General features: G+C 44.6%; 1 protein-coding gene across 3 annotated transcripts in view; it reads left to right on the forward strand.

Annotated features, from left to right (window-relative positions):
- The first annotated feature begins 214 nt into the window (after nucleotides 1-214).
- Nucleotides 215-14,186, forward strand: part of sema5ba (sema domain, seven thrombospondin repeats (type 1 and type 1-like), transmembrane domain (TM) and short cytoplasmic domain, (semaphorin) 5Ba) — a 270,795-nt gene continuing 256,823 nt past the window's right edge. Inside the window, exon 1 of one of the 3 annotated variants that reach the window (XM_050049434.1) lies at nucleotides 215-627. The gene's annotated coding sequence lies outside the window, so the exon portion shown is untranslated. The remainder of the gene's footprint in view (nucleotides 628-14,186) is intronic. The other 2 variants (XM_050049435.1, XM_050049433.1) reach the window with 2 other exon arrangements.

Consider the following 14,186-nt stretch of genomic DNA (forward strand, 5'->3'; position numbering starts at 1 on the left):
TGTGTGTGTGTGTGTGTGTGTGTGTGTGTGTGTGTGTGTGTTCCCTTTTTAGTTTGACTGAACAAAACACAGCAGACAGAAACCTCTGGACACCCTGTGGAGTCTTATTGCCAGGTAACGTGTGCGCGCGGACACACAGCAGGTGCGGTGGAGTCCCACATAACAACACGCGGGACAAACCTTTCCCGTGAGCCTCTCTGTCTCCCTCAGGTCCTCCGGGCTGTGCTCCACTCTCAGACCCAGCCTGCCTTCACTCTGGACGGACGCGCTGTTGCGACACTCCTCCAGCTCTCCGGGGGTGTCCATGCGCACTTCCTCCCTATTGCGTTTGCAAATCGGCCCCATCTTCCACCCCCCTCCTCCTCCTCCTCCTCCTCCTCCTCCACTTCACTCCCCCCACCTCCTCCCCGGTCCCCCCTCAGCCCGGTGGTATCGTCCGACGCTCTCGGAGAGGCAGAGCGCAGTAGTCGGCTGCAGGTCGCTCGGAGAGAGACGCACACAGCGGCTGAGGACACAGCACTAGAACCTGTCTCTATTCTGTCTCTACTGCTCACTGTGCGAGTCTGATTGTCTCCTCTTCTCTGCCTGGCTTTGTCTTCAACTCTGGGAATACAAACATCAGCGAAGGTAAAAAGAAAATCACTTTTTCTTTCTCTTATTTTGGCACAAAACCTGACATGGCTGGCACAAAGGCACTTTTTAGGTGTGTTGTGCGCCAGTTTCCAGCTGCTATCCCGCGGTACATTCACACCTTACAGGCAAAATGGATGCAGCTCGACTTGCTGGATTTTTACTGGAGACAGTATGAACACAATAGCGTGTTTCAGCTTCACTAACCTGCTCAGATAAATTAAAAAATCCTGCTCTATCAATAACGGATCGGCTGCTCGGACGCGTTACAGCCACGCTGTGGGCTCCGTTTTTCTCTGGACCCTCTGTGTGTTCCATCAGAGCAGCTGCTTTGAACAATGAGGCGATTTTTTCTTATTATCTACAAGACTTTTCTGCGCTTCTGCTTACTTTGACTGTTGCAGGGTGCGGTGATTTGTCCGTTGATAGCATGTGTTATTCAGAGCAGTTAGCAGCTCCTTTATGCCACGCCAGTTTTACTTTCCACTCACGTTTCATCCCAGGATCAGAGGAGCATTTGTGGGGCTGCAGGAGCTGCCTGTGCCTGCCACATTAGCACTGTCTCAAACTTACTTTGTGCTGCACGCTGCCCTGCTGGCCCCAGACACACATGTGCAAACTTTAAAATCAATCTGCAGGGAAACTTCCTTCAGATCATCTCCAGGGAAAGTCCGTTTGCTCAGTGTCGTGCGTCTCACTCGCATTTGAACTCAAATAGTCCAGATTCAGACACGGCAACCTGATTGAGGATCAGCATGTGTGCGTTAACACTGACCACACTGTTGTTCTTTGCAGCCTCTCTGCTTGTGTGTCGCTGGCCGTCTTCAGACTGCCCATAATGACCTCATTGCTTATCAATTCCAATTAGCAAATTGGCTTTTACGCGCGGAGTGTGCTCCAGCCTTTGCGCACATTCACAGTGTTTTACATTCCTTTATTCTGCACAAATCCCAGCAAACGTTCGTGAGACCAATTCTGCATGAAAACAGACAGACTGAGCTGAGAAAGTCTCATTATTCATCACATGGATGAACTGCCTCTCCGTTCCTCCCCGACACATGCACACACTCCAGATCTGCTGCATTTGAATAGTAAAGAGGGATGAGTGTCCAGCAGAGAGCTGCAGAGCGGAGATGTCGAACAAAGACACGCAGCGTTATAAAATGGGACATTTCCCTCTTGCATGTATTTAAGTTGATTATTCTGGGATGCATTGTTGGAGCGGGAGCTGAGCTGCTGCAGGGCGACAGAGGGCAGTGTTGAGCAGCACTGTGCAGCTGTGACAACACCTTGCCAGGTGAAGTTTGCTGCATCATGTGCTGGACTATCTGCTGTGCTCTCCACAAGTGAGCACACAGTGAGAGGAGCAGGAGGAGCAGAGGAGCAGAGGAGCATCTCTCCTCTGAGCTGGGACAGATGCAAACATATAGTGATGCTGCTTTGATGGCTGATTGCCTGTGTGTGTTTTTTTCTTGCTTCAGGTGATTAAATATCAAGCACTTGTGAACAAGCTTTCATCTGCAGGCGGTTTAGCAGGAACCGCTCTCAGAGACGTTTAGTCCCATTGCTGGACTTAAAATATCACATTCACTCCACTGAATGAATCAAAACAACTTATTCACTTGAAAGCTATTTCCCACCATCACCATCAGCACCTCTGGGGCTTTTAGAGGCTTTTTTAGAGCTGTGCTGTTTTTCATCTGGAACATTTTATTGAGCTTGAGTGGTTCAGTGTCTTCAACGGCATCAATGAAAGACAGCGGATTATTCATTAACACTCAAATGGCTCTCAGACGCAGTCGAGCATGGCGGCTCTGAGTTTTGGAAAACGTGTCAGGAACATAATAAGTTTGTTTTGCAGGTTTTTATAAAACACTTTGCCTCTCTTTAAAAACAGGACACGCTCAGAATAAAAATATATTTCTGCCCAGAAATCATCTATAATTAGTGATCCAATTAAACAAATATTCATAATATTACTGTGCTACAGAGCTCTTCCTCCAGTGGGCTAATGACTGCACACCACACTGCTGTTTTATTCAGTCCTGTTTCATATGTGAACAACCTCATCCTCGCTGTCTGGAATCCAAAACAGCGCCTGGCACAACTCTTTTATTTTCCTGCTTCATCAACACGTGTGAAAGTCCCATATCTCACCCGTCTTTTGATTGATATTCATATATTCTTACGTGCTTTATGAGGCCCACATGCTTGTCCTATGGATGATTAACGCTTTTGTTATGTGAAGAGCTGTTTTTGTATCCTGGGTCAGTCCTTTCAAATGGAAAACAGGTTTTCATCTTTGATGAACTTATGAGGGCTCTTGACAGGTCCTGAAGGGGGGGGGGGGTGCCCTGAAACAAAACTGGACTGATGCTGCTCCAACTCCTCCTCACCCACCTCCATGTTCACTCTCCCTCCCCCTCTGTCCCCGGCTCTCCTCTGTGTCCTTGTAGTTACAGTATGTGAAAGTGATTTCGATTAGAGGTCTGTATCTCGGTGGCATCTGATGTCGACATAAATAATTCATTTTCATTAACTAATATGGTATATGTGGAGTAGACCAGGCGGCAGCTTCTTCATCAAAATTTTAATGATGCATATTTAAAGTGAGCCATGTGGAATACTGCCTTTCTGTTGTCGGCATCATTCGAGAGGGGACAAACGGATATGAAAGTTTAATGTCTGGAGAACCTGATGCCTCCTGTCCTCCATCCGATATTACCTCTCTAAAAAAGAAAGAAAACGATGCCATGTTCATTATGCTGTGACCTCCACCACTGTTGGAGTGCTGACGTGTGTGTCTGAGGAGATAACGGTAGGCTCGGGCGACACTTCACCAGGGTGTATGATACCTAACTGTAGTCACTGTGGCATGCAGGTTATTGCCCAGCTCATATTGTTTCTAATATGCAGTCAGGCTAATTAAACAAATCTCGCTGCACAGTTTTATGAATGGATCGGAGGAACCGATGTCACTTGTTGCTGCGGACACTGACACGTCCTCGTGCTGAGCGGAGATGATGTGTTGGATAAAATCATGTGGCTGATAAACTACTTTCAAAAAAGTCAAGATAAAGTTATGTGTGGCAGTACTCACAAACAGTCGCAGAGCCATTTTTCTTATTTGCTAGTCCTGTAGCGTTATCCCCACCACTTGCAGTCGCCGTCTCTCTCAGCTCAGCTGCCTGTTTGACATTAATAACATCAACGTATCATAAATAGAAAGATAAGTATCCGTATTTTCGACAGTATTGAAAATCCTGCCTTTGAGATTTCTAAATACGAGCCTCGACATCGTCCAGATCCAGACAACAGACATAAATGAGTCTGTCAGGGGCGTAAATATAAACGGTGCAGGCACTGGGCCCATGATGTTGGGATGGAGCTGTAGAGAGAAGAGGTCCTCTAACAATGCGTTAGACAGAAAATGGGACCTTAAGGCTCATTAATTCTCCCTTTACGTCTGAAAAGAGACTTGTCCGTTTCAAACACTGTAAACGCCGCTGCCCTGACACCTCCACGTGTCCTTTATGATGTCACAGATACAGCCAGTAGGTGGCACAAGAGGATGAAGTCAAAAGCATCACTCAACAAACGAGGCAACAGTGGAGGAGGTGGTAATAATGTATATATATTATATATATTATTATATATGATAATAAACGACCCACTGATTCTGTTTCACCATTTTTAAAATGTCTTCGTCATCTCCTGTGATCGTATCTCACTTTAACTACACTTCACTGCCTCCATGGTCTCCACTGCTTCGGCTCACTTTGGTCTCTGTCCGTAAGCTTCAGAAAACGTGCACAAATACGTCTGACATTAGTGCACAGGCGGCTCCGTCTGTCTCAGTATCAAACGCTGAGCATCAACGAGGCCTCGTGAGTGATTCAGATCACCGTCTCTGAAATGTGCCTGTTGTAGAGAGAGCTCACACTGAACACTTAAAGGTGGTGCCACAGTGGCTCAGCGGAGAGAGCGGGCGTCCTGTGTACAAAGGCAGAGTCCTCGCTGCAGCAGTTGTAGGTTCAATTCCAACCCACGGACCTTTGCTGCATGTCAGGCAGGGTTTAATCAGAAAGTGGGTGGGACTTAAAGTACAGATGGGTGTGGCCTAACCACAGGTTGTTATTTTAAGACTGAAATTGATTTTGGTGTATCAGAAGTTGATGTATTTATTATTTATTAGAAAGTTATTTACAGAACAAGCTCAAGATTCAGCTTCAGATCATTTTTGTGTGAATATTGACACATTTTACTCAGATTACACTCCTAAAAGTACATTATCCGTGCTGGATACTTGTTTCATCCGAGTGTTCGGCTCAACTCTAATGTTTGTTCTACATAAATGATAAAAACTATTCAAATAAATTAATAATTTTTGGTATTTTCTGCCATATACAGACAGCAGAGATGATTGCTGGGTAATCTGTACATAATGTTGATTATGTCCAATATCAGGTTTGTACTTGGTTGTGTTACAGGACGATACGATATGTGGAAGCTAGTTAAGGTAATCAACTAGTAACTAGTGTAGACTGGAGCCGGTGGTAACTACCTCACACTGCTGCAGTCTGGTCTGAGGTAAAACACTTCACACAGCTCCTCTTCACACATCTTCAGGTCCACAAAACTAGAAAATAAGATTTCAGAGAAACTAATCTGTCTCCCAGACTTGACAGACTGTTTTGTCATTTCAAGGTGCAGCTTTTCACAGACCAGAGCCAGGGAGGAAAGTGACAACTCCTACAGCTCGTCACTTCTGCTGTTAGTCTGCCATTCAGCTGTTCGGCTTTTCATGCACGTCAAACAAGCACTCCAGGACATCTGTCGCCGCTCACAGGAACCAGACCTCGGTTTATTTATGCACTGTAACACCCCATGCTCTTTTCTTGGATCCTACTTGAGAGCGGCCACGACAAAGATGCATTTCCATGCTTTAAAAACGCAGGAAGGATGCTCTAAGAACAGCTGCGAGGAGGCAGTGAGTGGCTAGCTGAGACGTGCTCCGCTTGATCTCGATTTTGCTCCCTTCTTTTTTATTTTTTTACACTCCCTGAGCCTGGTGTGTGTGTGAGAGAGTGAAGCGGAGAGATTTTAGACTTTTAAAGTGGCCTTCTTGAGCAGGATTCACATGGTAATTAGGTCAGGGCACACTGAGGAAAAACAAAGCTGTCCGCATGCAGAGAGAGCAGAAAACATACCAGGGTTTTTGTGGAGCTGTTTGGAGGAGAGACACACTGAGAGATGCTTCCTGCAAGTGGCTGTATGTGTTCAGAGGGCTGCAGCCACATTGGAGTGTCTGTTGCTCTCTGTTATGTTAATATAATGGCAGATTGTAAAATGCAGTTTGTGGCGCAGTGACTTGTGGTGGCAGCGCTGTCCTCAATATTCACTGTGGTCTTTCTACACAGAACACAAAGCTCTGCCGCCCTCTCACCTGATTGTGATTATGCTGTCCCACAGTGCTGACACAAATGTTGCCGTTTTACATTCACACAGTGGCCGAGGCCTGATTGAGGTCCTGCGCTTCAGTTCACCTCATTTTATTTGAAATGAAATCATTCCTCAGCTCTTCTGCAGAAACATGCAAATTCAGTCTGAGGCTTGTTTTCTTTTTTGAGCGTTCTTTGGCCAGTTCTGCTGTCAGCAACCAACTGTAGCCTGACAGATACACTTTGCCTCAGTCCAACTGCACCCTGATGAGAATCTGTAGCTGAGTCTTTTGTTCATGACGGAGTAGGTTTGATGGAGAATGTGCACTTGTGATAAGCAGACAGCTCGAGCCGTCGGCAGAGGGAGGCCGGCGGTCTGCGTGGTGCAGTCTGAGCCGGTGGGTGGAAATGAATAATTCCACGTTGTCTGTCTGGGTCCCCTCAGCCTCCCAGGATCTCATTGTTTCCCAATGCAGAGTGCACTTGGCGTGGCCTTCACTCGCAGTGTCTGTCTGTTCGTAACCCGGCCTCGCTCTGCCTCAACACACAACCTTGTCGTCTGTGAAATCAGATACGGCTGCAGCGTCTCTGCACTCTGTCTGCAGCCTTGCTAATTAATGCTTGATGCGACCCAACAGTCTCAATTTGTCCCTGGAACGCTATCATCATTGTTTGCCCTCCCTTTTCCCCGTGTTGTTATCATTACTGCACCTTTACAAACAGACAGGGCAGAGATGAAAAGGCCAAACTGTCTGTGGAGCTGGAAAATAAGCTGCAGAGGAAAATGTTCCACTCAGTATGTCATATTTAATATTTATAATATAATAAATTTAGTTTTTAAATTTGTTGAATCGATCACTGAGGGTCTTTATCATGCAGCTATGTCAAACAGTTGTTTCTACCTCTCAAAGGTCCAGTGAGTCAGATTCAGAGGGATTTCTGTCCGTGATGACTGCAGATTGTAACCAGCTCAAACTTCTCCCAGTTCCAATTTCCTCAGTGTTCATTGTTCAGGAGGTTTTTAGCAGGAGCTGAATTATCCACAGACGTCTCTTTGTCTCCAAAACAAACAGATCAGTTGATTTAAACTGGTAAAAACACTGAATAAAACAGTTTCACATGAAAAACCAGTGTTCCTCTGATGCTTTTTGGCACGCTGCAGATTGGCTGCTCGCCCAGCTCCTGCTAACGTGCACTCACCTCATCAGAGCCATTTCCAGCAAGTCCTACTTTCCTATAATTTTTTGAGTCACTCTAATGCACCACCTGACCTGGCATCTCAGGATCCTTTAATCAGAGGCAGGTGTGCTGAGGTGAGTGTGCGGGGTTACAGTGTTTAGCCGCTGTGTGTTTGGTTCATCAGTTTATTGTTTGATGAAGTCGTTTAATGACCCGTTGATTTAAACTTTGTTTTTGTAAAGATCTGTTTATTTGTTTGGGGATCGTTTTATTCAGTTTTAACATGACAGTCAGTTCATAGCATCATCCTGCAGCTCTCCACACATCCTGCTAATCAGTCGACTCTAAAACCAACAGTGAGTAAAACTAAATGTTGATCAGATCAGATCTCCCGTCTGTGCGCGGCTATTTTTCTACTTATTTGGAGGCGGCAACACACCTTATTTCTGTTTTGTTTTTTTTACCCTCAGTAGAATTATCCACTGAGGTCTTTTCCTCTCCAAACAAACAAACAGCTGATTTAAACTAGTAAAAACACAAAATGAGGTGGTGTCACTGTAAAAAATCAGTGTTTTTGAGATGCTGTTTGTAATATCGGAGACAGGCCACTAGTTTAGCACCTGCTAATGTATGCTCACCTTTTTCCTCCTTTAACTTAAGATCCAAATGTTCAGGAGGTTTTAATCAGGAGCTGAATTATCCACAGAGATCTCTTCCTCTCCAAAACCAACGGACCAGCTGATTTAAACCGGTAAAACCACAGAATAAAACAATTTCACATGAAAGATCTGTGTTTCTTTGAGGCTTTTTTGGCACGTCACAGATAGGAGGGGCTGCTAACTATGATGGCCGACGTGAAAACATGAATGTCTCTGTGTTTGGTTTGTCCGTTCTGGGCTACTGTAGAAACATGGCGGTGCAACATGGTGATCTCTGTAGACGAGGACCTGCTCCCTGTGTAGATATAAAATGTATTACGTAAACATCTCATTGCAAGGTAACGAAAACGCAATGATCCTTATTTTCAGCTGATGTTACACTACAGCAAATATACTTTTTGTATTATATTCCTTATCTGACAGTTTATCCCCCTGAATCTGACACACTGACACACTGGACCTTTAAATGTTGCTTCTCTCTGTTTTATATGATTATGAATTTAAGATCTTTGACTGTCAGACAGAAGAACAACAGTTTGAAGCTTTGAGAATTTGTGACGAACAATTTTCAGAGATTTTATAGATGTCACATTAATGAAAAAGACAGATTACTCAATAATGGAGATACTAACCTGTTGCAGCCCTGGTTTAGTTGCACATAATTCTCCGACCTGCTGCATTTCTCCTCAGTTGTTCATTTAAAGGACAGTTTTAAAGTGTTTTCCTCACAGCGTCAGACTGCTCAGTGTTTTCCTTCTTCTCACACATTCTCATTGTTGTCCCTCCTGCTATTGAAGGAGGTGTGTGTGTGTGTGTGTGTGTGTGTGTGTGTGTGTGTGTGTGTGTGAGAATGTGTGTTGTGTGCAAGCATGCGCTCATACGTGCATGTGCGCATGCGTGCATGTCTGAGCAATTTGATTTTTCTCTTTGTATGCGTGCGAAGCGGACGTGAAGGCATGTGCCTTTTCTCTCCCGTCCCTCCTCTGTTCAGCCCCGGCGAGGTCTGAGCAGGGCGAGAATAAAAGGGGCGCGAGAGGAGGAGAAAGTGCTCCCACAGTTGATTTGGCCATTGTGGGGGGAGGAACACTATTCCCATTGATGCTCTGGACGCATGGCTGAGACCCCTAGAAGCTTTAGGAAGGGAGCTTATTCAAGGCTTGATGTGACCCGGAGGACTGGGTTGGAAGATGGGTGTTGAGCCCATTGTGGGGACGGTGGGAACATTGTCCCCGCTCCGCTGCTTTAATACCACTCTGAACCACTGGCTGTGTGAGCTGCTGGATGGGCTCTCAGGTTGACACCACACTGGAGAGGTCTCTCGTGTTAGAGGTCTCATGAATTTTCAAAGTCTTCAAAGAGATCTGAGAAACATTTTCCTGGAGGCTCCCATCAGACAGTCTGTCAGGAGTTTTAATTCAGTGTTCAGCTGGGTTTAGTTTCGACATGATATCAGTGTCGTGTCAGTCGACGTCCCCTCAAATTATTTCACACTGTACTCTCCTGTCTTCAAGATAAATGTAAATTTACCACGTTCAAATTCTCTAAAAACGACTACATGAATATAATTATGATTTATTGAGTTGTGTTGTAACTTCATCCCAAATGTTTCCAACAGTGTTCAAACCCACAGACACTGGTTGTTTTAGTTAAAGAGTTCAGTCAGTGTCATTTGGTCGCATGTGTCAGGCTGGTGTCTCCCAGAAGCCTGAATGATGAAGTTTTTTATGCAGTTTTAGGCCTCATTTATGAAACCCTGTTTGGACCTTGGTTGTTTGTAACTATAGGTTTAGTTTGCTTGTCTGTTTGGGCCTTAAATGATCGGACAGCTGCAGACTGACAGGAAAGATGGGAGTGAGGATGACATGCAGGAAAGGGCCAAGAGTCAGAATCAAATGTCTTTGCTGTGAAGGAGCTTATACAAGACACACACTCTGCCTTTAACTGTATGTGTTAACTGGATGAAGTGTTTTAGTTATTCAGACGTCTGGATCTGAAGTTATCAGAGAAACAAGCTGAGCAAACATCAGCAGCAGCTCGGCTCCAGCCCTGCTGCACTAAACAGTGTTGGAGAAACACAGATTTTCAATGTGAAAGTGTTTAATTCTGTGTTTCTCCTGGTTTAAATCAGCTGATCCATTTGTTTTGGAGAGGAGGAGACCTCTGGCTCCTGGTAAAAACCTCCTGATCGTCTGGATCTTAAGTTAGCAGATTAAAAATGTGAGCACACAGTAGGGCCACAACTAACGATTATTTTCACTGGCGACTGATCTGTCGATTATTTCTTTGATTAATCGACAGATCATTTCATCGAAAAATGTGTTAAAATGTTGAAAAATGTCGCTCTGTCTCTCCCAAACCCCAAAATGATGTCATCTAATGTCTTGTTTCGTACTCATGCCAAAGGGTTTGAGTTCACCGTCATGGGAGAGTGTGTAAAGCTGCCGATATCTGAACGTAAGAAGCTGCAATAAGAGTATTTGGGTACTTTATAGTACTTTTCTATGAAAAATGACTCAAACCGATTAGTGGACTAATAAAATAGTCACTGATTATTTTGATAGATTAGTCGACTAATGGTTGCAGCCTTAGCACACATGAGCAGTTGCTGTGCCAGCAGCCCCTTCACAACAAGCCAAAGAGCTCTGGAGAAACACTGATTTTTAGCATCAAACTGCTTTTTTAGAGCTTTTACTGGCTTTAATCAGCTGCTCAGTCTGTTTCATAGAAGAGGAGAGCTCTGTGGATAATTCAGCTCCTGGTCAAAACCTCCTGAACGATGAACACTGAAGGAATCCTCCTAACCAGGAGAAACCGACTGCAATTATGTCATTGCTGTCTTTTCTTATTGTTTGTTTGCGATAAATTATCAAATGTTCTTTTGCCAAACTCACCTGTTAATACAGAAATTCAGGGAAACAAACCTCAATGCATTGATCATTGTGCTGTGATAAATTAGTAACAGTGTGGCAGGGTGAGAGCAGTGCGTGTATTCTCAAACCTGTCACCAATTATTTATCTGATAGCACAAACACAAACAGTGTCGAGGGTGACAGAGCTCCTCATCTAAATCTAAATGTGACACGTTTAAACATATTTCTGTTATAAACACTGTAAAGACGTAAAGATGGCATTAAAGTGATGATATTCCATCAGAGCCAGCATGTAAAGTGCAGCAGTGTTGTTGAGTGCCTTCATCAGACCCTTCCCGCCGCTCTGAATCCTCAGCATTCCTCTCAAGGATCTCTGGGTCTCAGGTATTTTCCTTTGAAAAGCCCCATTGTGCAGCGCTTTAAGAAACCCTCCTAATGGAATAAGGCTCATTTTACCCTGCCGAACCCTCTAAAATGGTTCTATCTCTTCCAAATGGAGTCACAGGGTGAGAGCTAAACTCCTTTCTTGAGTCTGTGCTCTGTGAAGTAATAGGTTTGCAGTAAGCCCTCCAAACAAGGCCTGGATTAGGACGCATTGGCAACTCCTGCTGTATTTATCCAGCTATGTATTTATGCGCTGATGGCAGAAATAGTCACTTCATAATATGTTTTACCAGTTTCCCTGTTGTGTGTCTGTGGGATTATGTGGCGCTGAAAGAGGCTGTCATGGTTCAGTCTGTCATCTCAATAACAGCAGCGGGTCAGAGGCTGTTAGCTAACGCAGATCACGCTTCCTGATGTGTTTACCTAAAGTTTTATTAGCATTGGTTTGTTTCCAGTGGCAGCCTCTGATTAACTGCCTCTGATAGGTCGTATAACTGGCTCATTACAGAGCACAGCACATGCGTCTCTGCTGGTCAGCAGTCTGCTGTTGGTTACTTTACATATCCATGTGTCTGTGTGCATACGAACGTCTGCTTTGCCTCTTTTTTTTTTCTTTTTTTTTTTCTTCTTCACGTTTGCAGTAATGGCTGAGAAATCAGCAGTGAGCGATAGCAGGCAGCTGCTCTCCGCTCTCACCGTTACCCACAGCCCTCCATCCCCGCAGGGCACGTGTAATTGGACAACCACATGTCAGGCTGTGATTTGCACTATGAGCCTAATGATTCTGCAGCACTAAATATGATGAGAGCAGTTGTCCCTTCGTCACATGGTGACAGGAAACGTAACGCTGTGGCTGGATTCACTGCAGAGTGGAGGAGGAGGAGAAAGAGAGCGCTCTCTGACTCTTCCCTATTCACGTTGTTCTCCATGTTCTCCTGCACCCATGGATTAGTGAACGGGCTCACCAGGCACAGGCCCAGGGGCCCAGAGGATCAGGGGGCCCCAACCCCCCGAGCCTTCACCTGCAAAATATCACATTAACAGACCAGGGAGAGACTCAGTGTGACCTCAGAGACACAGAGAGACCACAAGACGCAAAGGAGCTGCAAAGAGACACAGAATAAAAACGCAAACATGCAGAACAATCACAGAGAGATGCACAGTGACTACACACAGACGCAGAACGACTGAAATGAGTCCAGGATTTTGTCTCAGCTCCTGTTTTGTCCAAATCGACGCAGATATATTTCCTCTGAACTCACCGTCACATTTGCTGAAACACAGTAGGACATGAGACAGGTAATGTGACATGTGTTCTGGTCCCTCTGCCTGCTCTGTTGCCTCATAGCGCTTCTGATGACATCACCACATGCATAGGTGGATTACGACACAGTGGGGCCCCTGGGCACTGACATGCACAAGGCCCCAACACCTTTACTGCACAGGACAAAGACACAAAGACTCTGTGGTGGCTTCATCCATTTATTGTTGTTGTTTTGCATCTTTTTTTGTGTGTGTGTGTGTTTTTGGGTCATTTGCAGTCTCCTGGTCGGTATGTGTTCATATTGGTTGACACGTTGCAGGTGAAGGTCTGCTGTTAAACTGTGGTTTCACTGTCAGACGAGGCAGTTTTTTTTTTCTTGCTTCAAATGTTCTGTAGCTGTAAAATCAGGACGTTTGACTCAGGCTGCCAGTCGAGCCAAAAACGAAGCACTGCTCACTGGCTTTGTATTTCTGTGGCTAAACTGTGACGATGATACAGGGCGGCTGTGGCTTATTCTATCTTATTTTATCAGTGTGTGAGTGCGTATATGTGTGTGAGGTTGGTAGAGCTTCAGGTTATGTTATTGGTTGTTGTATCTTCTCAGTTTTAATCATGTTGAATAGAAACAAATTCACAGTGATGTTGAGTGAGTATCGTGTGTCTTGTTCTGCAGTAAAAACCTTCGTCTTTTCCTCGTTGTATTTGTAAAACAAATCATTTCCTGTTTCCTCTGTTTCTCACTGCTGTGGTGAATCTCCCTGCAAATGTCCAACCAATCTATTTTTCCCATCTCATCTCGGTCCTGACACCATGTGATGTCACCCCACAGTAAACAGGAGAGCATCACAAATAGCCTTTGAACTGCCGGGGACACGTTGCAGACGAGTCCAGTGACGTGTAGCATCTGGAAATCAAACGCTCTGCAGCAGAGTCTCAGCTTCTGATGGTTTCTTTATTGTTTTCTTCATCTTTCATTTTTTCCCTTATTTCCTTTTGTGTGACAACATTTATCTCTCCCTGTTACACTCTAAATGTTTGCTGCTGCATGTGTGTGTGTGTGTGTGTGTGTGTGTGTGTGTGTGTGTGTGTGTGTGTGTGTGTCATAATTCGCCCAGACCCAAAGACACAAACGTGACACCTGAATGATGGTCACTACCTTTTAATATAAATCCATACCCTCACAGTGAAACCTTTCATCACTCTTACCTGATGTTATCTTTCATATGTCATTCACACTGTTCTTCATTTGTCCCCAGTGGTGCAAAGTAACTAAGTACATTTACTCAAGTATTAACTAACATTCTGAGGTACTAGTCCTTACAGTTAATGCCACTTTATCCTCCACTACATTTATCTGATGATTCAGATTATTAACACAGAATGTAAAGCAACTAATAAATTATGATTTATTAAGTCATCAAAATCAGCTCCACCTTCACCAGCTGCAACATTAAAGTGATGAACACATGAACGCATCATTAATTATTAGTCATAATGTTTTATATTCAGATCTGAAACTGGCCACTCTGCATGTGACCCAGTCGTATGTTTCTGTGGTTTACATGTGGTTAGATTTAGGCACAGAATCCACTCTGGTAGCCATATGTTTGATTTCTGTTGAATGTACTTTCCCGCCATGACACTACAGTAAGTGGCTCATGTTACTGGCTGAGGCAGACCATGGTATTAAGTCCATGCTGGCGAGCACACGTAGTGCTGGCTGAGGGAAGCAAACACTTTTAGACTCTGCTCAGATTAA

This window comes from Epinephelus moara, chromosome 7, assembly GCF_006386435.1.
Source record: "Epinephelus moara isolate mb chromosome 7, YSFRI_EMoa_1.0, whole genome shotgun sequence".
Classification (NCBI taxonomy): domain Eukaryota; kingdom Metazoa; phylum Chordata; class Actinopteri; order Perciformes; family Serranidae; genus Epinephelus; species Epinephelus moara.